A 22,268-nucleotide genomic window follows, 5' to 3' on the forward strand; every position below is an offset into this window, starting at 1 on the left:
CAGACAACTAAAAATGCAAGCATAAACTTCCAAAGATTTTCAGTAGTCCCTGTTTTGGGGCCTCAGTGTGTTTGGGGTTACCATGATGTGTTTGGAGTTAATTTGATTTTAAAAAAAGAGGGGGAGGTATCAAACAATGTCCAGTTATTGCCAGCCAAAAGGAAAGTTTTGTCTCCATTAATCCTAGAACAGTGAAGCAGAACTGGATTTGGTTTAGCCTGTTAGATAAAGATGTTGTTCTGCAGTGGTACCGCAAGAGGGTGGTTAGAGAGCCTGAAACACGTGTAGGCTATGCTGCAAGAGGGGACGGCTCTGCTGTTCTGGGCAAGGTGAATGTAGCTGTAAATTGTTTTTATGAGAGTCTGCTCTGTGAGGAGCTCTCGTGTTCCCCTGCTTGAGTGACAGAAATCCCAGCGGTGCAGTGGCAGCCGCTGCTCAGGCTAACTAAGGAGTGACCTTACTTTGTCACATTTAATACAAGGGACTAGAAGTGCTCCGTACCCAGAGCATTCCGCTCGATAGAGGCAATTGTGTTTTGGAGAGTTAGGTTTAAATTGCATGCTGCTCCAGACCAGCAACAAAGCACATTGTGCTTGTGTTAAGGGAATAAAAGATGCTTCTCTATTATGAATAGTAGACACAGAATGAGTTAGTGTATGTCAGCTCAAGGAGCTGGACTCAATGATCCTTGTGGGTCCCTTCCAACTGAGGAGATTTTATGATTCTATTCTATGACCTCCTCAAAGTCTCAGCACATCTGTCTGTTTTACCCATTACCTGGCTTTTGAAAGGGGTAGCCAAGGACTAAGCGAGATAATTGCTTCATTTGGAGATGGGGAAAGAAATTCATGCCAGATTTTCTAAGGACATAGATTAAAATGGTTTATTGAAAATCACCAGAGCTGTCTGCACCATACCAGCAGAAAGCTTGGCTCTGTATTTTTTTTTCCCTACCCTGACTGCCCTTGCCATGTGAAAGGAGAGCCAACTGTTCCCTGGTGCTGCTCTCCTGATTCTCAGAGGGACGAGGGTGGTCCAAGGAGCAGCAGAGCATGGCCACCATCGCTCCTCTGGCTGCTGTCTGGCCAGAGGAGGGGGGCTGGTGGAGCCTTCCTCTCCCTCCTCACACCAGCCATGCCCACACTGCCCACAGCAAGTACTGGACAGTGCTGTGTCTGCAGGGCCCCAGCTGGGTGTCTGAGAGGAGCCAGTCCCCAGCTGGTCCCAGGGCACTGTGGTATGAACTTGGGGCTGCTCGGAGCAGAACTGAGCTCTGCCTCCTCACAGCCCGAACCTGGGGACCAGCACTGCTCTCCTGGGAGGAACAGCAGCAGGTAAGAACAGTGTTTTCCATGATCCGAGCAGCAGTGAGGTGGGGAACTGTGCTGAGGAGATGGGGGCTCACACTTGCACACCCCAGAGAGGGCAGGGGCACCTCAGCACCCTGATACTGGGGGGACTCCTGGTTGCAGCACCTTCCCCCAAGGCAGAGCCTCACAGAATGAGTAATTGGGCATTGGAACGGCCTGACCAGAGAGGCGGTGGCGTCACCATCCCTGGAAATGTTTAAGAAAAGACTGGATGTGGTGCTTAGTGCCATGAACTGGGTGACAAGGTCATAGGTTGGAGTTGATGATCTCAAAGGTCTTTTCCAAGCTATTCAGTTCTGTGATTCTGTGGTTCTGTGGCTTTGTGGTTCTGTGATCCTGTGGTTTTGTGGTTCTGTGATCCTGTGGTTCTATGATCCTGTGATCCTGTGGTTCTGTGATCCTGTGGTTCTGTGGTTCTGTGATCCTGTGGTTCTGTGGTTCTGTGATCCTGTGATCCTGTGGTTCTGTGGTTCTGTGACTGGCAGCCCTGGTGAACGTCTCATCCACCTCGCAGCGTTATCGCTGGGGCTCGTTGTCAGTGGAGTCATGCTATGATAGTCATTATGGTTTTAAATGACTCATTTTCCACTTAACTGTATTATTGTGGCTTACAGAGCATCTGGAGCTTTGCAGCAGTAAATACATCACTGACTACTACAGCAATGTACTAATCTGTGGCTTTGAAGAATCTCTTTAACAAAATACAGCCGGGGCAGGCAGGTGTTGGTGCCTGTGTGGGCCAGCCCTGCTCTCTGGGGCACCTGTCCCATACTGCACCAAAACACGGCTGATGCTGATGTGCTTACAGGAACTGCTGGAGCATCTTTAGTGCAATTTGATACCGCCTGAATCTGGCATTTTTGTAGAATAAAATGAGAGATTCTTGTCAGATGCACACGAGAGACCCTGTGCTGCTGCTGAGGCAGCCAGGCCTGTGAGGTGTTGGTGTACTGGGGAACACCGAGGGTCTGCGCTGCGCAGTCTGTCCTGGATGATCGGAATAGTCCTCTGCTAATATGAGTAAGGACTCTTTAGACAATATTATGTTATTTCATGGTTTTTTTCCTCAGCTCCCGCCGGCACGGCCCGCGATGGAGCTGCAGAGGGCAGTGTGGGAGAGGGAAAGGCCGCCCAAGATGGCGCGCGCTGAGGCGCTAGAGGGGGACAGCGGGCTGGGAACGCCGCTTTGGGGCCGTTCGGGCGGGCTTGGCGCTCGGATGGATCCTGCCTGCCAGGAGCTCCCCTGCCCTCATCGAGCTCTCCACAGGTCCCGGCATCCTCCTGTGTCAGAGCCGCGCGGTGTTCGGGTGGGAGTCAGGCTGGCATTCATTTTGATAAAGGCATCTTGAAAAACATCTTGAGAAACGCAGCAAGTTGAAGCACAGGCTGGAAAAAAACCACACCGCCTGTAAGTTCATGTGTCGCCTGAGGTGATGGGAAAATGAAGTGGGAAAAGGAGCAGGTGTGACAGGCTGGGGTTTACATGTGTTCGTTTATTTGCCATAAAATGAGTCATCAAGTGCGGTTCTTTCTCTGCCAGCACCACTGAACGACGGCTCCGGGCTTCGGTCCCGGTGCCCTCAGCCCTCAGAAGGACAAACTGGACACAGCAGCTAAACATCACTATGGTGGGCTGCAGGTTCACCTATATCTGGTTAAAAGTAAGAATTAAAGAAAGGAAAAAGGCTTGTTTAGGGAAAGGGAAGGAAACCCCCTACAAATCCTCTCCCTCTTCTGAAATTTCTGTCACCCACATTCACCTTGTTGCCTCTTCCCCAATAACCTGTGTAATTTCACTCTTTTGGCTTTAAAAGAAAGAAACATGCTGGGGTATAAGGGAAATATTTGATATTTGGTGGTTTATTTCTTCATGTAAGTTGTATTTTGTTAGGTTTGAGTTGAAAAAGTTGGGGTTTTTTCCCTAAACACCATCCTAACACATTTGGACAGTAGTTCTGGTGTGACTCTTGGGGATGGTGCAGTGCAGGGCAGGAGCTGGGCTCTGATCCCTGTGGGTCCCTTCCAACTCAGCAGATTCTGAGTGCATATTAAAGCCTAGCTGTTTGTAACAAAAGAATTCTATTTGAAGCCTGGGGGTAACTGGTCTGACTCTGCTGTAGGAGCTGGACTGGATGATCCTGATGAGCCCCTTCCAACTCAGTGCATCCTGTAATTCTGTGACATGGACTGAGGCAGCCTGTGGGGCTGGATCGACAGCAGGACAACAGGGACAGGCAGTGGTCACTCATTTCTGACCCAGGGTGGGCTGCATCCTCCACCTGGGGTGGAAGAACCAGGACTCCAGCGTTTTTGAACGGGAAATTGTGTGTGCCCCATCACTGTGTACATTCACTGTGACGGTGGGACTTGTGAGCTCTGGGATCACAGGGGTACAGCCAGACTGTGTGGAATTAGACATAAAATTTGTTCTCACACCAGTTGTGAACAGGTAAATTGTGTATTGTTCTCTAGTGTGTTTATTCAGATGATTGCATGTTTTAAAATTTGATTTCAAAGCAAAGGACTTGGAGCTTCAAGTTTGAGATCTGTTTCTGTCTTAAGAGGAATATTGGGAATCTATATCTTTGGTTTTTTTCCTTTTGATAAGACTCTCCCCCTTTTGCCTTTTGTAAAGAAATTTTAAGATCTATTATTAGGAATTCTATATGGGAGGTTTCATCATGGTCTTTTTGGTTGTTTCTTTTTTTCCCCTAGTTACAATTTATAATGCTCATTAGCAATGTAGTAAGTCTATTCTGGAGATTACTTAGTTTTATCTTGAATTTGGAGGGATTACAATCAAAGTGGGCATCGGATTTCAAGAATTATCCTGTAATTAATGCAAGAGCTCTCTATCACTGCTAATTCTAAACTCTGTCAGCTTGTTCCCTGCCTCTGCAGCTTTGGCTTAGCAAACTTTGCTCTGAATAGTCCCATGACTACTTGATGGAACAGAGAACAGTCTATTTCTAGTACATTTCACACAGAGTAGGTGGATCTCTGTCTAATTGATCATTTACATGAGTTTCTACAAAATTCTGACATCTGGACTACTGTGGGATCAAACTGGGCTTTGTTTTTGTGCATGTCCCTTTGACGACCTCCTCCCCAAATGTACAGGACTGAATTTCCCTGTCACTGAAGGGCTAAACCAGGAATGCCCTTGACTTTCCCTTCCAATATATATATTGCACACAAATGCCTGCAACATTCTGGTGTGTGAGCTCAGCACTTTGCCAAACCTGAGAATCCAACAGCAAAAGAAGAAGACAGCTCTGCAATGCTTTGGTGATTCATGCTTTTGATTTTCATTTTAAATGTATCCCATCAGGGAAACTTCACACTTAACTCCTCAAGATAGCAAAAGGCCCTCACAAATATGTATTGGTGGGGACAAAGTGTGATGATGAAGTTTAAAATTGTAGGGTTTTCTTTTATCTAGAATACTGGATTGGAGTTTTGGCTCTATAAAGGAAGATTGGTTTGCTGTTACCTTGTCTTTTAGGCATGTGACTGTCTTCAGGAAGTTCAGGTGGATTCTTTGGATGGCTTTTCTACTAGCAAAGAAAAGCTACCCAAAAGATGCTTTTGGATGAGCTAGCACCTGTGTAATATCTGATGTGTAAAAAACCAGTGCCGTAACTTTACACCAGGGAAGGATTTGTGTGGGGATGTTTATGCTTTGGAGGAAGGGATCCAGGATGGTCTAAGTTGGAGATGAACAGAAGATCTAAAAAGGAAATTAATGGGAACTCAGTTGTAAAATAAAAAAAAAGTTTTTAATGTGAATTTTTGAACCTGCAAGTGTTTCAAAGACAGAGGCTGATGATTATGTGTGAATCTTTTTTTCCTGTAGGTAGCTGAAAACCAGCTGAAAACCTGTTGAAGGTAATAATAAACTTTCTCACTGGTGAACATCACAGAAATCCCAGGAGTTCCTCAATTTGTCACAGGTATGGAAAAGTTTATTAGATATGTTTTGGGAAAAGTTAGGGCAAAATCATCTATTTTGATTGACTCAGTAAAGCTGAACAGGCTGTCTGCCAAGGGCACCATTTTGGGGGTGTGATGCCCTAATTTGCCTTTGCAGGTCAGTAAGAGACTCTCAGATTTACACAGTCCTTCCAGTACCAAGATGAGCCCAATGATCCAGATTTCCTCGTGTGTATTATCCATTGCATCTCCATCCTTTAGATCTCTGAAAACAGGAAACAAGAAATGTCACTCCTCTGGGTGGAGAATGATATTCTCCTGATAACTTTGAAAGACAAAACAGGAAATGTAATTTTGAAATGTTTACCCACAGTGAGGTAATAGGTTCTAGTGCCCCAGCACAGCCACACTCTGAGGTTGTTTGCCAACAGGACAAACAGAGCTGGACCATACCAGCTTCAGGAAGCAGAGTTCAAGCTCTCTGTGGATCCCAGTTTCCCTGAGTGTATTCCAGAGCAAGCCAAGCCTCCCTGGACTGCTAAGTCAAGAACTGGGTCTTTGCAGTAACCAGGCTTTCAGGTTCCCAAAATGCTGACATCTATCAGACCAGAGGATCCCAGAGAAGTTTCTACTGAGAGTATTTTCCTTTGAATTATGACCAAAGGCTCCCTTCTCATGTTTTCCCTGAAGGGTGCACAGACCTTGAATTTGAAAGTTCTGCCAGCTTCAGTAGACACAACTTTCCTAAGGCTGGTGCTGCAGAGTTAAACCAAAAGCCCTTCAGGTGATTTATGTGTCTGCTCTGCCTGTGATGTTGTGAAATCTCTGCAGCCTGAGAGTCTATGGGGAACTGGCCCCTGTTTTTGGGAGAGAGTATATTCCAGGAAGCATTTTCATTTTGACTCATTGCCTTTTTCCAATGTTTTCCTGGAAAATTTTCATCAGCTCTAACTCTGCCTTGCCTGCTTTGGTGGCAAACACCTCAGGGCCCAGCCTGGCACATGGGATGTGTTTGTGTGGCACTCAGCCCTGGTTTGGGCCAAGCCTAAAGGCCACCCCAGAAGAGCTCAGCTCCTCAGCTGTCCCTGTGTGCCTGGAGGGTTGTCCTCCAGCACAGGTAGCACATCATCTGTGGCTCAAAGGCTTTGGTGCTGTGCTTAGGAGCTCACAGAGCTGCCAGAATGGGAGTGAGGGGGAATTTCTGCCTACCCCAGCAGCAGGTGCCTCACCCCAAAGCAGCAGCTGCTTGTTGTGCCATGGTGACCTCAGCTATCCCTGTGGAGCTGTTGCATTCTTCAGATTTGCTTTGTTTGGGTCTGAGTCAGCTGTGCCAGGGTCTGTAATGCAGGAAAAGATGGCCCAGGTATGGAACAGCCAAGACTGTGCAGAGACAAGGCTACAGCTGTGTTGCAACAGGATAGGCTTTGGTGCCACAGTTTCTTCAGTGGTTTAAGGGTTGTAGTGTTTTCAGGCAGTAAAGAAGCACTTTAGGATAGGATTTGATGGATGCTCAAACCAATAGCTTTCAGGTGAGCTTCTCCCCCAGGTGGAGGTGGTGGTAGGGGAGGAAGTGTGCAGGTGTTTACTCTTAAGCTTCTGAACACCAGGCCTGAACTGGCTTGGAGGGAGGGGGGCTGGGAAGTTTGCTCTGTTCCTTTTCTTCTTCCAGCTGTCCTAAACCAGACCAGGATAATAAATTTAGTATTTCACTGGTTCTAGAGAGTAGTTGAAGATTTGCTGATACACTGCAGGACAGAGCTTTGTCCATCTTGTGGAGAGTTTTTATTCCCCAGAGTCTGGTAAGTCATGGGCTTTGCTGCTACCTTGTATGTGCTGAGCTGATTGTTTAATGGTCAAAGTGGCCTGTTTGCTTAGTATCCCTGTATCTCACAGAATAAAGTATTGTTTGGTTTGGGATTTTGTCATGTCTCTAAGAGCAGTTTATAAATGGGGAACCCAATCAGAGAAACACAAAGTTCCAGACTGTATGGAGCTGGTAGAGGAGGAGGGGATGAGCTCCCACCCGTGGTTCCCCAGGTCCATCCTTGTCACCAGCCTGGCTGACACCACTGCAGGGCAGGTATTTTAGGTACCCAGGTGACTCAGGAGTTAGGAAGGAGAGGAGGGGTGCAGAGTGACATGTCCAGCTCCAGAGGTGGTCACTTCAAACCATGAATGATTTTAGGGTGTGAGGAATTCATTCTAACACTGCAGGTGCTTAGGCTGCTCTTTACAGCAACAAAGACTTATCCCTCCTGGGTTGCACTGTAGCATTTTTGCCTGCCCTAAATTCACTTAATTTTAACCTAACCACTGCATTTTTTAGTGTTTCTGTGCAAGTACCACATTGCTGTGTCAGCAGTAGTAGTGAGTTGAAAGGAGTTAATCGTGCTTTGTAGCTTAATGCCTTATGGTTTATTATTAAGAATAAAGACAAGCACTCCACTATTTTATCTCTAATGTGCAGTTAACTTAATTCCTAATCCTCTGAAGAGATGGTCTTCTTCCCAACATTTTGGCTTCAGCCTTGCTTTCAAGCCGCACGTGAAACTTCAATTCTGAAATGCTCAGTGCAGAGAGAATTTTAATACATGCATGCATAAATCAGTCTTCATGAGCTTCCCCTTAACCATTCAGGGAGAGCTTTCCTTTCCCACTGTGCTTACCTGGAATTATTGCTTAGCAGGCTGCTTTGCTGTTCCTTGTGTGTGCAGTGGCCACTGAGTTGTGGTGCTGTGCTCACGTGGCCATGGGCTGATGGGATGTGAGCTCAGTTCTTCCCTTGCAGTGTTGGGAACTGCCCAAAATTCCTGTTCCCCCTCACTGTGAGTCCTTCTTCCCATGGCTGCCACCTCCTCCCTGTTATTTCCACAGCTCCCTGCTCAATCTGACTGCTGCAATATTCACTGAGGACAGGGGGGCTGTGCTAGCATTAATAAGCTTTTGCAAGTAGCTACAGTGTTACAAGGATGGTTTTATTCCTTCTCAGTCTATTACAGTGCAAAGGTATTTAGCAAACAGTTTAACAAGCAGAATTCTGGCTTTGTCACTTGTGGAGAAACTTGTCCCAGTTCATTCTCTGGGATAAATGCTCCAAAAATTCCAAGATGACATCTGTGCTCAGGTTCAGTTTTCAAACTTACATAGCCACCAAAGCCCATTATTTTAGAGGATTGTTTTCATTGCTCCTCTCTCGGGTACATTTAATTTTAGCCTCTTGCAATCTTTCTGTTCCACCAGCACATTGATCTTGCTCCACTCAGCTAATTGGATTTACTCATTTGCTACATTTATTGTACAGTATTGATTTGATAGTACCAATCTTTCCATCTCAATGTAATTTCATATTTTCTCTGGCCTCATAGCAACTCTGCTAAATGCCCCTCCTGCCCCACCTTTGCACTTGGACTTCATATAAAATCACAACAGTGATTAAAAGCCCTGAGGCTAATCAGGCTCTTCCCTGCAGGCCTGGTGTGCTTTGCTAAGCACTGAAGGCTGAGGTAAAGGTGTTGGATGATGTTCCCAAATCTCTTCATATCTGCTCCATGCTGACACAAGTGACCTCCCAAAACCTTGTGTTTCTGCAGGTACTCAGTCACTTGTGTGCTGGGCTGTGGTACCTTTGGGGGAGGCTAAATACCTCAAATATTTGCTTGCCTGTGCTCACTCCTCAAATGTTCAAATTTCTGGCAAGAGCTCAACACTCAAGTTCCCTGGTGACCTGTGAAAATCTCCAGGTGTCTAAAGCATATAAGTCTTCAGCTTTCATGAAGTCCAGAAATGCTTGCAGTGAGGCAAAGTTTGAATCACTGAAATTATCAGCAGCTTTTCAGGAATTGTGGCAAGACAGAATCTGTGTAGATCGTGTTTGTAAAGAAAGGGGTTTGCTGTTTGACAGTCAGGTGAGCAAGTTCAAGTACTTATGGATTCTGCAGAGTTTGAAGCTTCGTGTGCATCAGCTTTATTTTGATTCCTGAAAAAGCATGTTTGTTATGTCAACTGCATTCTCTAAAAGCCTGGAATTGTGCCCTGGGCTGGTCAGTGGATTTTCAAATGAGCTGAGACCTTCTCCAGTCTAACCTGGCTTTGCTTGTCTTTGGGTGGCCTCATCTTGTGGGGCACTCCTGCCCCAGGTGAGGTGGGACTGAGTGACCACTAAGGCTGATCCTGTCCAAGGAGCTCCTTGGGGTCCTGGCAGTTCTTCTGATTGCTCCAAAACAGGACTCCAGTAATGACTGATTTGGCACAGGGGAGATGGGAAGGCAGTGTTCTGCTGTCCCTTTTTGCTGTTGATTCTCAGGGCTTGTTCCCACTCAGACTGGCTGTGCAGTCCAGAGCAGAGGTTGATGCTCACACACAGGGACTGCAGCTTCATTTTCTGTCTCACTTTGCAATTGTCACAGGGTTTTAAACAACATTTTCATTATTCTGTGGCAGTTGTGAAACACTGCCATGGTTTGACAGCTTCTATGCCAAATCACTGCTCATCACACAGATGAATTTCTCTTTCACTTTCAGTGTCAATATTTCACTTTCCTGCAATCCAAAGCTGCAACTTAAGTGAGGACAACCATCAGAAATTAACAGGCTGTAGACATGAGGGGTGTGTGGATGCTGTCCCAGGGATGCCAATAGAAGATGTGATTTTGAGGGATTGAGGGATTTTTTTGTGCTATTTGACATTACATTGACTGAAAATTTGGTTATTCCCTTAAGAGCTTGGGTAGAAAGAGCTAGCCTGCTGAGAGGGGTGGGGGAAACACAGCAGAAAAACTGCTAGTTGTACCTGCTCAACCTTAGCCATTCCTTGAAAAAATCAACTTTTTTCACTTCCTTCCCTTGTGACAGTTTATCTCTGACTGAGGTTTTTCTTCTGTTTATTAATAAAGAAATAACCTTACACCTCAGAGAAAGGATTAATACTTACTACTCTAACTAATTCCTCTCAGTTCTTTGAAGGAGCAGTGCAGGAGCTGCCAGCAGGTTTTGGGAGGCCCAGCCCTGGGCTGTGGATGGCTCAGGGACTGCACACCAATGTGTGCTCAATCTGGGACTGTCTCCAGACATCAGTGCAAGGCTCTTGAGATGGGAATAGAAATTATTTAGGGCAAGACTTAAAAGGAGCAGCTGAGGTCACTTGTCTTGGTCAGCCTGGATAGGAGAAGGCTGAGGGGGCTCTCTGGGCAGGCTGGACCCACCTTGGGGGTCAGTGGAGGGGAGGTGCTGGTCCTGCTCTGGTGACCCCAACAGGACATGAGGAAGTGGAGGAGGGCATTGGGAAGGGCTCTCTGCTGAGGGGTGCTGGGTCCCTGGAACAGGTGCCCAGGGAAGTGCCCATGGCTCTAAGCCTGCCAGAGTCCAAGAAGCCAGGGAGGACATGTCTAGGAGGTTTAGCTTTTGGCAGCGCTGCAAGGAGCAGGGAGTCGAGTCATGCTCGTGGGTCCCTTCCAACCTGGGGCATTCTGTGATTCAGAAAGATCTTCAGATTCAGATTCTCTTGTTTCATGGAGTAAACACTGCCAGACAAGCAAGTGCCTCAGCCCAGCTCAGCTGCCTGCACCCCATGGAAGTGCACTGGGGTGCAAGTGTCAGTCAGGTGTCCCTGTGTTGGGTAGAAACAGGCTCATTATGGCCTGGACACGTTCACATCATGAGACAAAAGCCTCTGCTGAAAGCCTGTTTTGCAGTGGGTGACTTTGTTTTAAAAAACTTCAAATTAGGGCTTGTTTCTGATAGCAGCTTCTCTAGAATCAAGTCCTGCTATGGCAGCTACCAGAGAGGCATGGATGTGCTCTGGTACAATTTAGCACAGTCCAACACAGCATGAAAGGGGTCTGTAACTCCATCTCAGAGCAGCTAACAAGCAGAGAGTGTTTCTCAGTGTTTGATCAGGGGATTGGTGTTAAAAGCCAGATTATTATAAAAATGGGGAAAGTTTTATAGACATGGAAGTGTCTGGTTGAGCAAAAATAACGGCTACCAGGTGGCTTGTGCTAACCAGGTAAATAGGGCTAAATTATGGTTTCAATGAAGAGCTTGAGGAGGATATCCAGCAATTTAATAAGCTCCAGGAGCATAAGAAATTCCTAAGGGCCCAGTCTTGCAATGCACTCTGCAAATGGACTTAATTGAGTTGTAATGAGGCCAGTTATGGGCAACTGTTCCACCTGCATGCAGCTCATTGCAGGACTAGGTTCAACTCACAAGTGCGGCATATGTTAGAGCAATATTAGAAAAATTTCAAGTTGATAGAAAGCATCAGAACACCTTATTTCTGCTTTAATTCACATTGCCCTTGTAATGCACCTCCCTGCAAAGGGGCAGCTGAGGGGAGCTGGCTGAACCCAACCTGCTCCAGGAATGTTTGGGATGAATCTTCTAAGGTGTTCATGTTGTGATCTGACACAAAGTGAATCCTTCTGAGAAATTATGCATCAGTGTGGGACTAAAAATTACCTGAGAAGAAACTGCCATAGGAAAAGGTTTGTGGTGGGCTTCTGGTCTTCAAAAGCCATGGAGCCAATAGACTGTTGAAAGTATGGCACACTTGTGTGTTCCTGCTATAAACAATTGGTTTTGTTAATAAAAAGTAATATGTTCTTGCATCCTTAAATGTTAATAGCCAGCTGAGTACGGGAGAGAGCATTCTGATCAAGATTTAATGTGTTGTTTTGTTTTTTTTTTAAATTCCTGACAGTGTTTACACACTGACCATTGAAACGAACAGCAAATACATTCAAACTTTTTATTTAGAAATAAAATTAACTATGGGGCTGACTAATACTGCTGAGGATTGGGTTCCAATTATGGGACATATCAGAGGGGCTGACAAGCACAATTCCCTGAATGGGATCGTGGAGGGAGGATGTGGTGCTGCAGCGATAACTTGTGCCTTACAATTTGCATCCCAAAATGCTTCCTCTGGAGGTGAGAGAACCATGTTTGAGTAAAATGCATGACTTGATTTAATCACATTTGGGGTGGAAGATAAGTTTGAGGTTCCTTTATTAAAAGCAAGTTGAGGTTATTTAAACTGCATCCCACACATCAAGTGCTTTTCTCCACACTGCTCCTGTCCCATTCTATTGAACTTGCCCTGAGGCTTACATGTAAATCTCTGCTGAAATATAATAATTGCTGTCTAACCATGTCTTAAATAGGTAAAAATGATCTATCGATACATAATAAACAGAGATAACGAAATATTTAATTCATGTTTTCTGAAAGTCTCAGTTATTTATATGTGGGTATCAATTAGAGTTTGCATTTAAACAGAATTCAGAGTAGAAGCATTCCATTCACTTACTCTAAATTAGATGGCAGTATGTTTCACTTAATATAAATTGTGTGTGATTACTTACAATCAGTTTAAATCAATAAGTTTGTGATGGATTTTTACCCGGTGCTGTGGTTTCTCAGTAATAAATCCCTTGTTTAGTCCAGAAGGCATTGCTTCTTTTGGCAGCTTTCCATGCATTTCAGTAATGAGTATTGGATAGGCACAGTTTCAGCAAATCAGCATTTAAGAAGGAAAAAAAAAAAGCCCCCATAGAGGATAAACACATTTAAAAAATCAATTTACCTCAACTAGTCCCAATTCAAATTAATAGAATACTCTGCTCTGAGCATCTTGGAGTCTGTTCCTTGTAGCTGAAATCCTGGCTTAATAATGTGAAGGCAGGGAATGGGAATGTGATCTGTGATTCAAGGCTTGAAAGCTTTGTTACAAAATCCTCAGAGGACAGGTGTAGGATATTATTGGTTGAACAGAGTCACAAGCTGGCTTGACTTGTTCCTGAGGTCGTGCCTCCCATCTGCAGAAACCATTCTCTGCCCCAGAGGAGAAGACTCCCGTGGCCTGGAGGAGGATGCCCTGGAGAGCTTGCAGGGTGGTCATGGAGGGCAGTGAGAGACATCCCAGCTGCACAGGCATGGGTGGGTTTTACCAGGGCTGAGGAAAAGAGCCCCAGGAGGCAGCAGGTACTTAGGGATGGTGACATCCTGGATGCTGCTGATCACCCTGAAACAAGGGTGTGGAGTTCTTGGTGAGTTCCTTGAAGATGAGGGAAGAGGTCAGAGAAGAGATGAGTGAGAGGGAACCTCAGCAGGGAGAGCCCAGGCTCGGCTCCAGGCCCAGCAGTGGCACCAGAGCCACGGGCAGGCCCTGAGCCCAGAGCTGCCCCTGCCCAGGAGGCACAACTTCTGCCCTGGGCAGTGCCCAGCCCTGAGCAGGCTGCCCAGGGAGGGGCTGGAGTCTCCCTCAGCGGGGATCCTGCAGAGCCCTGTGCACACAATGCTGTGCCCTGTGCTCTGGGATGGCCCTGCCTGAGCAGGGAGGTGCCACCAGGGACCCTCTGGGCCCTCTCCCAGCCTGGGGTTCTGTAATGTGGGCTCTGGGGATGATGGAGCCCAGTGACAGCCAGCCTGTGGCACCTCATGGGTACAGGGAACAGTGTTCACCCCACTGACTGGTGAACTTCTGGCAGAAAATCTCTTAGTCTAAAGCATCTCCCCACCTCAATCACATGGGGATGGTGGCAGTAATTAATTGAGTCAGAGTGGAGAAATTGGTTTTCATCTTCCTGAATGGAAAGCTGCTCCTAGGCCAGGAAGCTGTTCCCATCTCTCCTTTGGGCTCTGTTCCCCTCCTCATTCCTGCTCACGTGTGAGCATCTGCACTGTTGGGCTCTCTCCCATTTCACGCCTGAGCTGCTGGTTAGAAAAGGCACACACTGGCACAGTGCTGCTGCTTCCCGAGCCTGAGCAGGCTTCACAAAGGGATTCTGAGAAGAAATAAAGCATGGAAATGAATTAGGGAAATCCTGAGCTTCAAAGAGTGCCAAGAAGTCAGGGAATGCCAAGTATTGCATGGGATGGCAGGAAGGGAGCAGTGTAGGGAAGGGTGTGTGGGCAGAGAGCAGTACAGTGTGAAACAAGCCTTTGTTTTGATGCAAACACAGGGCAGAGATGACTTGCACAAAATCACTGAACTTTGATGCAAGCCTTGGAGTTAAGGATATGTGCTGTCATTTGCTGGGTGCTCTGTTTTTCTGTATGAATTGTCTGTCTTTTCATTCTTTTGTGGAGCATGGGTGCTTTGTTTTTCTGTATAAATTGTCTGTCTTTTCATTCTTTTGTGGAGGATGGGGTTGTTTAGGAATCAGGTTGGCAATTGTGGGTCTCCTGCATCCAGAAGGGTGGTAAAGGGATGTTTAGCAGCATGGGTTGCCTTTTGTTGTTTGAGGTTCTGCAGATCTGCTGGCCATTTGGGTAAGAAATAGCAGCTGTTGGTGGTTATTTCTATTAAGCAGAACAAAGTGTACTGGAATGGGTGTTGTGGTCCTTCACCTGTTTTCTCTGTGATGGCACAGAGGTGCTTCATTCATGTTTGTTAACACTGATCTGTGACCTCCATGTATGTGCTCTGTGTGTGCTGGCTGGAGTTGTGTCCCTGGCCTTTCCCTGCTGCTTTTTCAGAAATACATTATTAGTTCCTGAAGGTGAAGGATTATTTTGTGTCTGGGATACCTGAATGCTCTGATTTGTCAAGTCATGGCCCCTGGATGCAGCCGTTGCATCAAGGCTGGCGCCAGAAGGACTGCTCAAGGCGTGCACACAGGTGTGTCATTTTATGGTTTAAATTTATTTGCTTTAGAAGATTATAGAGTGGTTTGGGTTGGAAGGGACCTTCAGGAACATCAAGTTCCATGTCCCCAGAGAGTGACCCAGCTGTCCCCTTCCAGTGCCTTCCTTCAGATAGCAGTGTAGGAGCCAGCCACTTCCACTGGAATGGAAACTTCTTTGAGCAATCCTTGCCTGTGAGCCCAGCTGAAAGTGTAATTATAGCACAGGGGAGACAGGGTGCTGTAATTGAATTGTTGCTGATAGACAGTGAAAAATGACTGTCCTTTGAAGACTGTGCCCATCCTTTTCTCTCCGTCGCCATATCTGTTTTGAGATCAGTTTGTGGTAATCACAGTAGTTGGCATTTCTCATCCCTGGAGCCTTTCAGGTCTCATCCCTTCAACATAATAACCACTTGGACTTCTTGACCTGTACTTTAAGCCCCTCTTGAGGTGCTCCAAGGAGATACTTTAGGGAAGAAATATGTTCACTGCAGTCACAAGCTCCCTTCTTCTCTGCATGTGGATACCACAGCAATTGCACAACAGCAGGAGCTGCTGATAAAGTGCCCTGTCATTGTGAGTGAAGGCTCTGATGTTCCAGTGCTGGGGCACACAAGTTGCAATGGTGCCCCAGGGGCTGTGGTTACCTTCAGCACATTTACCACAGCCAAAGTAGGGCAGATGGAAATGGCTTTCTGTGAGGAGTGTTCCTGTGGCACAGAGCTGTGCACCTACTTCTGATGTGTGTTATTGCTAAAGACCATTTGCCAGTGCATCACAGTCCTTACATGCTTGCTTTTTTTTTTCCCCCTGCCTTTTAGACAAATATTTGGGTGCCTGCAAAGATTTTGCATAACTGCTGGCAAAATCCCTCCCCATAACCACCTACACTCCTGCTGAAGCCTCTGCCTAAGCAATCCTACTGTCTTTAGTAGGAAAGGGTGCTGCAGCCAGTGGCTGAATCCTGGGTTTTGTGAGGGGGTTTGGGGTGGGGTAGGGAAAGACATTCTCAGCCATAGCAGTTCCTGAACTTCCTCCTTGGGAATGGGAGCTGGTGGTGCAGGGTGCTCTGATGGGGCATGGATCTTCTCTGCTATCTCCTGTTGCAGACATCTTTTATGAAAAATCCTTTCCTTAGGATTTTTCCTCCTGAGAAGCTGAGAGGCCTCAGGAACAAACTGTAACCAATGGTTATCTGCTGCTGTGGAATGCAACAGGTGCATCTGGGATTGGCCCATGTTGGATGTTTCTAATTAATGGCCAATCACAGCCCAGCTGGCTCGGACAGAGAGCCGAGCCACAAACCTTTGTTATCATTCTTTGCTATTCTATTCTTAGCTAGCCTTCTGATGAAACCTTTTTTCCCATTCTTTTAGTATAGTTTTAATGTAATATATATCATAAAATAATAAATCAAACCTTCTGAAACATGGAGTCAGATCCCCGTCTCTCCCTCAATCCAAAACCCCAGTGAACACGGTCACCATCTCCCAGTGCAGAGCAGTGTAATTAGCAGTGCCTAATCACCTGAGTCACACATAGCTGGTCCCTTGCACTGTAAGGCTGTGTGAACAGACTTGGTTCCCCCCCAGCCCTTGCCTGTGAGGTGTGGGTGGTTGTGCTGTAGGTGTGTTTGAACACCTCGAGGTTTGCCATTTGCACATGTGGTTTCTCTCTGCCTCTTAGGGCAGCAGTGCTTTCCTCCAGTCATCTCTGTGCTGCTTTTCACCTTTGGTGGCTGTGCCCTCTGCTTCAGGCTTGCTCAACATCTTTGCCACTGTTACAGCTGATCTGTATTCCTGTGGATGATGATGGTGCAGTTTAATGTTGTGAAATTTTGGAGGGGACTTGGACTTACCTTGGCCTTACCTTGTGTTCATGAGTCATTTCTGAGAAGATGCTGACTGAATGATGCTGCTCCCTGACAGGTAATGAGGCTGCAATCAGAGGAGGCAAAAAATGTTCCCTGCAAAACTCCTTCCCTTTGTGCTCTGAGGAAGAATATGTAAGTTGATAAATCTGAACAGCAGAAAGTTTTGGTTCTTCTCCTCCTCTCCTTGAGAGAACAGGAGTGTCAGACCAAACTCCCCTGGCTTGCTGGGGAGTGGTGTGCAGCAGCCTGGTGTCACAGGCAGGGAATTCCACCCAAATCCTGCCCATCCCATCATCTGACACAAAGTGTTTGTGTGGCTGAAGATTGTGTGAAGGCAAAATGCCTGCAGAAAGGACTTGGAGCAAATGGAAGTGTTGCTCCAGCAGGACCCAGGAGGTCCCCACTCATTGCTTTTATTTCTTTCATTCAAGGAATGGACGGGGAAAGTGAGAGAGAGGGACACACCCCACTCATAGATAAAATCCTGCTGTAGTTTGGAAACCCAGACAACTACAGATGGATCCATTTACTGCTGGGCTACTGAAGAGTCAGAGTCAGTTGCAAGTGCATTTAGATTTCCCTCTCTCCAGTGCTAAATGGTTTCTTCTCTCTCCATGAAGACCTGGAAACAGTAGCTTCTCAAAATACCTGCTGATGAACTGAGCCATCTGCTAAAGAAAACAAGTTTCTTTTACAATTCTATTTTCTATCATCATGTACTGTTGTGTCAGACTGTTTTCTGCAAATAACTTGCAGTTCTTTTGGCAAGAAAGGGCCCGACAAATGTGCAGTCGGGTTCAACAAAATAACTTTTTAGAAGCTGAAGATTTTCCACACATAGAAGGGACAGATTCCACCCACCCCCCTGCATCCCCGTTGCATTCTTAGGTTAAGGAATGAATCATGGACTTCAAGCAGTCTATATTAAAAGGGATTGTGAACATGTTTCTTTTCTTCTCTGCCTCCCCTTTTCCCTTTGCTTCCCTGTCGAGGTGATGGTAGTAAATTTTTATAGCCAGTAAAGATGTGACATGGGGCTTTACCAGCATGTAATGACCAGTGAACTGGTGTTGAATGCAGGGGCTTTGGGAGCTCAGGTGGGAGTTTGTAGGTTATGCACAGACAAAGCTCCTTTTCATAGCAGCAATGTGCTCAGAGAAGATGCTGGGGGTTTGCCACAGCTCTGCTGCCTGACATTTAGCAGCTTGTATCCCATCCCTGCCCCCTGACTTCCAGAAAGGATTGTCTGCGTGGTGGCTGCTGTAGCCTGGCTTCATTTCAATTGCAAACGGGGGCTATTAGTATTCCACAAATACCCGGTTAGGCACTTGGGTTTCTCGGCAGAAGGGGAACTTAAAACAAGAAGAAACGAGAACGGACGTGAGGCTCGGGATAGATGTCTCCAGGAGAGCTCGGGGCTTTGCCCAGAGGCTCAGATTTTGTCACTGACCTGGGCTTCCCTCAGAATTGCCCCCCCTCCCCAATATTCTTCCCACGCACTCTTTCCCTTTGTTCAAAGGCAGGCTTTGAACTTTGAATGGTGTTTTATTCTCTGCCTCTTCTCTCTGCTGGGCACAGGGAGGATTCCTCAGCGGCGCTCCCAGAAAGCAGAGCGGAACGGAGAGCTGGGGCAGTGCCTGTGGGCACTCTGGGAATCAGCAGGTCCGGGGCTGGAGGGGGGATACCGGGAGCGATCCCACTGTCCTCGGGGTGCCTCGGGCTTTGTCCTCCCGTTTCCCCTCCGTCCCGTCCTTGGCTCCGGCTGGGCCATGTCAGATCAGCAGGAGAAAGCTGCAGTGCCGGGTCCTGGGACTGTGGCCGGCTCGGGATGGAGCAGTGAACTGCGCTGAGGAGAGGAGCAGCTGCCTCTCGCCGTGGCCGAGTGTGGCTGAAAAGCATAAATGACTCGGGATGCAGCCTGTGGTCCGCTTTCATTTGCCAGGGGATGACCCTACAATGTCCTTTCTGGGTGCTTTAAAAATTTTCTGGAGTAAAGGGTGCTCTCCTCTCCCCTCACTTGCCCTCCTGTTCCGGTGAGAGAGGACATTTTGGATCTCTGGACTATTAGCATGACAGTGCTTTTTATGCAGAAAAGTGGTTTGGTTTGGTTTTTTCCCTTTCCTTTCTATTTTTTCTGATAGTTGATTTGAGCTGGTTCCAACCTAACTTTAGACCAAAGCTTTTCTCTCTGTCCTGAAGGGCTGAAGCCATAATCACTACTTTCTCATTTAAATTCTAAAATTACCTTTCAAATCTTACCTTTTCATTTCTTTTGTGAAGGTCTACTTTGGCCTTTTAAGGGATGAGCAAACACAATTTCAGTAGTGCAGAGCTGGTAAAAGGCCAGAGGCATTGCAGGTAACTTTTGACATCTTAACTACAGGGAGCTGTAGAGTTGGTTCCATGTCCAGGGAGTGTTGGTGGCTCAGGCTGGGCAATGTGGTTTGCTTGTTCACTCTCCGTGGTTTGTTTTATTTCTGGAAGCTGTGCTTGGGCAAAAGAGAGCAAGGTACCCCTCTGTGTCTGTCCATCCCTGGAATGATGTGTGCCACGGGGCTGATTCCTGCCTGGAGAGCTGCAGGGCTCAGCTGGGAGACCCTGAGGTACAGGGCAGCCCCCCTGAGCAGCAGCAGCGAGGGGAATGGGGGGAGCCCTGATCCCTAGAGAGGCTGAGAGGGAGGTGAAGAGAGATGGATGAGGTTTATCCCTGCCTCCCTGCACGTTCACCTGGGAACAGCAGTCCTTGGCTCAGACCCTTTGCTTAGGATCTGGCACACCTGCTGCATTTATGTTTTTGCTGTTGCAGCATTTAATCTGCTTTGGTTTGTTTCCTCCTGAGCCAGCTCTGGAGGTTCAGTGTGCTCCTGGTATTTTTGCTGTGTTCACTTGAAAGGGAAGGTGTAGGCAGCTCCATCTCCCAGCTCTCACTGACGCAGGATCTGTCACATAAATCCCAGCATCAAAATGTGTTTGCTGTGGAGGCAGGGCTGTTTTTGATTATCCACCTTATTACCAAATCCATTGCTCTCAGGCAAATGTGGGGAACCTTTTCCTTGCTAAAGGCTGTACACACCGTTCAAATAACTTTGACAAACTACACATTAAACCACACAGTTGTGGTTATTCCCCCTTCTGCTACTGTTGGATAATTTTGCTGTGGGCTTTATGAAATGAGTAGGTAGCTGTATTCAGCCAGAGGGCTGCAGATTCACCACTAGGCCTTCACAGGCTAATGAGCTTTCTCTTAATGGTGTCATAAAGCTGATGCTGCTGGAGGTGTAATGTCACTTCTCAGCGTGAATCAGATACTTGCAGACGTGCCTGTTGTGTTTCCCAGCTGAGTTAGCCCCTGCCAAGCAGCTGGACCTTGTGGAAACTGTTGATAACTGAGGGTGTCCTTTATAGGAGGATGACCAGAAAATAGCCCTGGACACCAGCTCACCCTGTGTCCCATGGGGAAGAGATGGCTCCCAGTTGCACACGTGCATCAGGGCTTGGAAACTGGGAAAAGCAGGCATCCCTTGGGAAAAGAAACTCTTTTGGCAGGTGTCCTGTGTGCCATGCAAAATGTCTTGAAAGAATTCGATTTTAGGTTTTTTAACAGAGTCTTGAGCAACGTCAAAGGACTTTAAAATATGACAAAGCCTTTTTGTTGATGGCCAAGTTAGTGAAGCCTTTGGAGGTAGCAGCATCTTCATCATTGGTGGCTGCTAAGGTCACATTGGGTTAAGGTCACACCTTTTGGGAATGGTGGAGATTCCAGCTGACCCTGTCTGGGGCAGAGGGACAGATGAAAAGGACTTATGCTCTTCCTGTCCCCTTGCTGAGTGCTCCAGGAGTTCAAGCGTTGAAAATTAACCATGCACCTTTATTGTGCCACCTTTATTGCTGGCCCTGAGCCTCAGCTGTTTCCCCTTCCCAAACTGGATTTTGAGCAGTGCCAGTCCATGCTTGTGGTGACTGGTGCTGCATTGTGAGGGCATCCCTGAGGGTCAGAGGTGCTGTTCACTTCTGGAGAGCAGTGCTGGGAAAACAGGGCAGGATCTAAGACTGAAGGGACTCCTCTCATTCTCTGAGGTTTTGTGAGTTTGTGCTTTATGGGTGAAGTCTGTGTAAACCTTATCTCCCTCAAAGTTTGAAGAAAACCCCCCTGAGCAATCTGGTTTAGCAGAACGTGTTCCTGCCCATGTCAGGGGAGTTGGAATGGGATGAGTTTTAAGGTCTCTTCCAACCCAAACCATTCCAGGATTCTGTGCTCTCCCTCCCTCAAATAGTGACAAGTTATATAAAGGAGGGGGTGTGTAGGAAAACCCTAATGAAAGCAGACAATAGTTTGTGCAAGCAATTAAGTAGGAGATAGCTTTTTTTGCTCTGGAAAGAGTAAACAAGTAGAAAATTATGGTCATTTGACAGCAGGAAATCTATTTTTTGTCATTACTGTATATTGGAAACAGCAGTGAATGAGACTGTTTAAGGCCTGATCAGCCACCAATCCACACAGGATCACTTTTTTCTTTCCTCTTTCTTTGAATTTATTTTCATTTCTGAGATTGACAGATTCGAGTATGAAAGGCTTTAAATAGGTGATCATTCTCATCTCAAGGCTTTGCCTGGCTTTTTAGTTTTCAAATCTCATTTTGGAACACATTGCATTAAATTACATGAAATTACCAAGCACTTTAATTACTTTCTTTTAAAAGCCCAGACCATTCTTATCTGCTGCTATTGCTTACAGGCTGCAGCACAGAAAAGTGATTTGCTGATGCAATACCACGTCCCTTAATTGTATTGTGCTCCAGGAGATGAGGAGGAGTTCCCAGCCATGGCTGTGTGAGCTCAGGGAAGCACAGCACCCAATTCCAGCTCGCTGCAGGGCTCTGACAATGCCCCACATGTGAAGGGACTGAAGAGCCAGCTGTGTTCCTGAGTTGCCTTTGCAAAGAGAAGAAGCCCATCATTGATTTGGAGATGGAGATGAATGGGTTGTTTTATCCTTTTAGGTGTTTCTCCTAATGCTGTTGGTGTTGCCTTGCTGCTGTAAAGTTTCGGTACCTGGAAAGGACAAGTAGAGAAAAACAGAGCAAAATGGAGTAAGGGATGAATTTACAAAGCTTCTAATTAAAAAATATCAATGAGGAGAGCATTGTTGTTTGTAATTGGAACGGACTGTGGGATCTTCCCATACAAATTACCATTTCTAATTGACTTGTAGGAGAGTGCTCTCCCTGGTTTTCCTGCAGTGGTGTTGCTAGGAAGTGTTGCTAGGCAACCCCTCAATGACTGAACCGACCTTTAAGATAAATATATGTATTTTCTCCCCATTTTGATGCTGGAAAGCAAACCTCTATTTTGTCTCTGTGCTGGCCTTTCTCTGGGCAGGAGGAGTACTTTGGGCAGGGGGTTGCTGAATAATAGTGTGCTTAAGATTTGGCAAAGCTTTTTTGTAGGCACAACCTTTTTGTC

The 22,268-nt window shown here is 46.6% G+C and overlaps 1 long non-coding RNA gene across 3 annotated transcripts in view; it reads left to right on the forward strand.

The window, feature by feature from the left end:
- The first annotated feature begins 2,562 nt into the window (after positions 1 to 2,562).
- LOC143695534 (uncharacterized) overlaps positions 2,563 to 22,268 on the forward strand; it is a 60,508-nt gene continuing 40,802 nt past the window's right edge. Inside the window, exons 1-3 of one of the 3 annotated variants that reach the window (XR_013184825.1) lie at positions 2,563 to 2,778; positions 3,491 to 3,819; positions 5,227 to 5,323. This is a non-coding gene — a long non-coding RNA (uncharacterized LOC143695534). Of the gene's footprint in view, positions 2,779 to 3,490; positions 3,820 to 4,565; positions 4,659 to 5,226; positions 5,324 to 22,268 lie in introns of those variants that run through there. The other 2 variants (XR_013184824.1, XR_013184826.1) reach the window with 2 other exon arrangements.

Source organism: Agelaius phoeniceus, chromosome 20, assembly GCF_051311805.1.
Source record: "Agelaius phoeniceus isolate bAgePho1 chromosome 20, bAgePho1.hap1, whole genome shotgun sequence".
Taxonomy (NCBI): Eukaryota; Metazoa; Chordata; class Aves; order Passeriformes; family Icteridae; genus Agelaius; species Agelaius phoeniceus.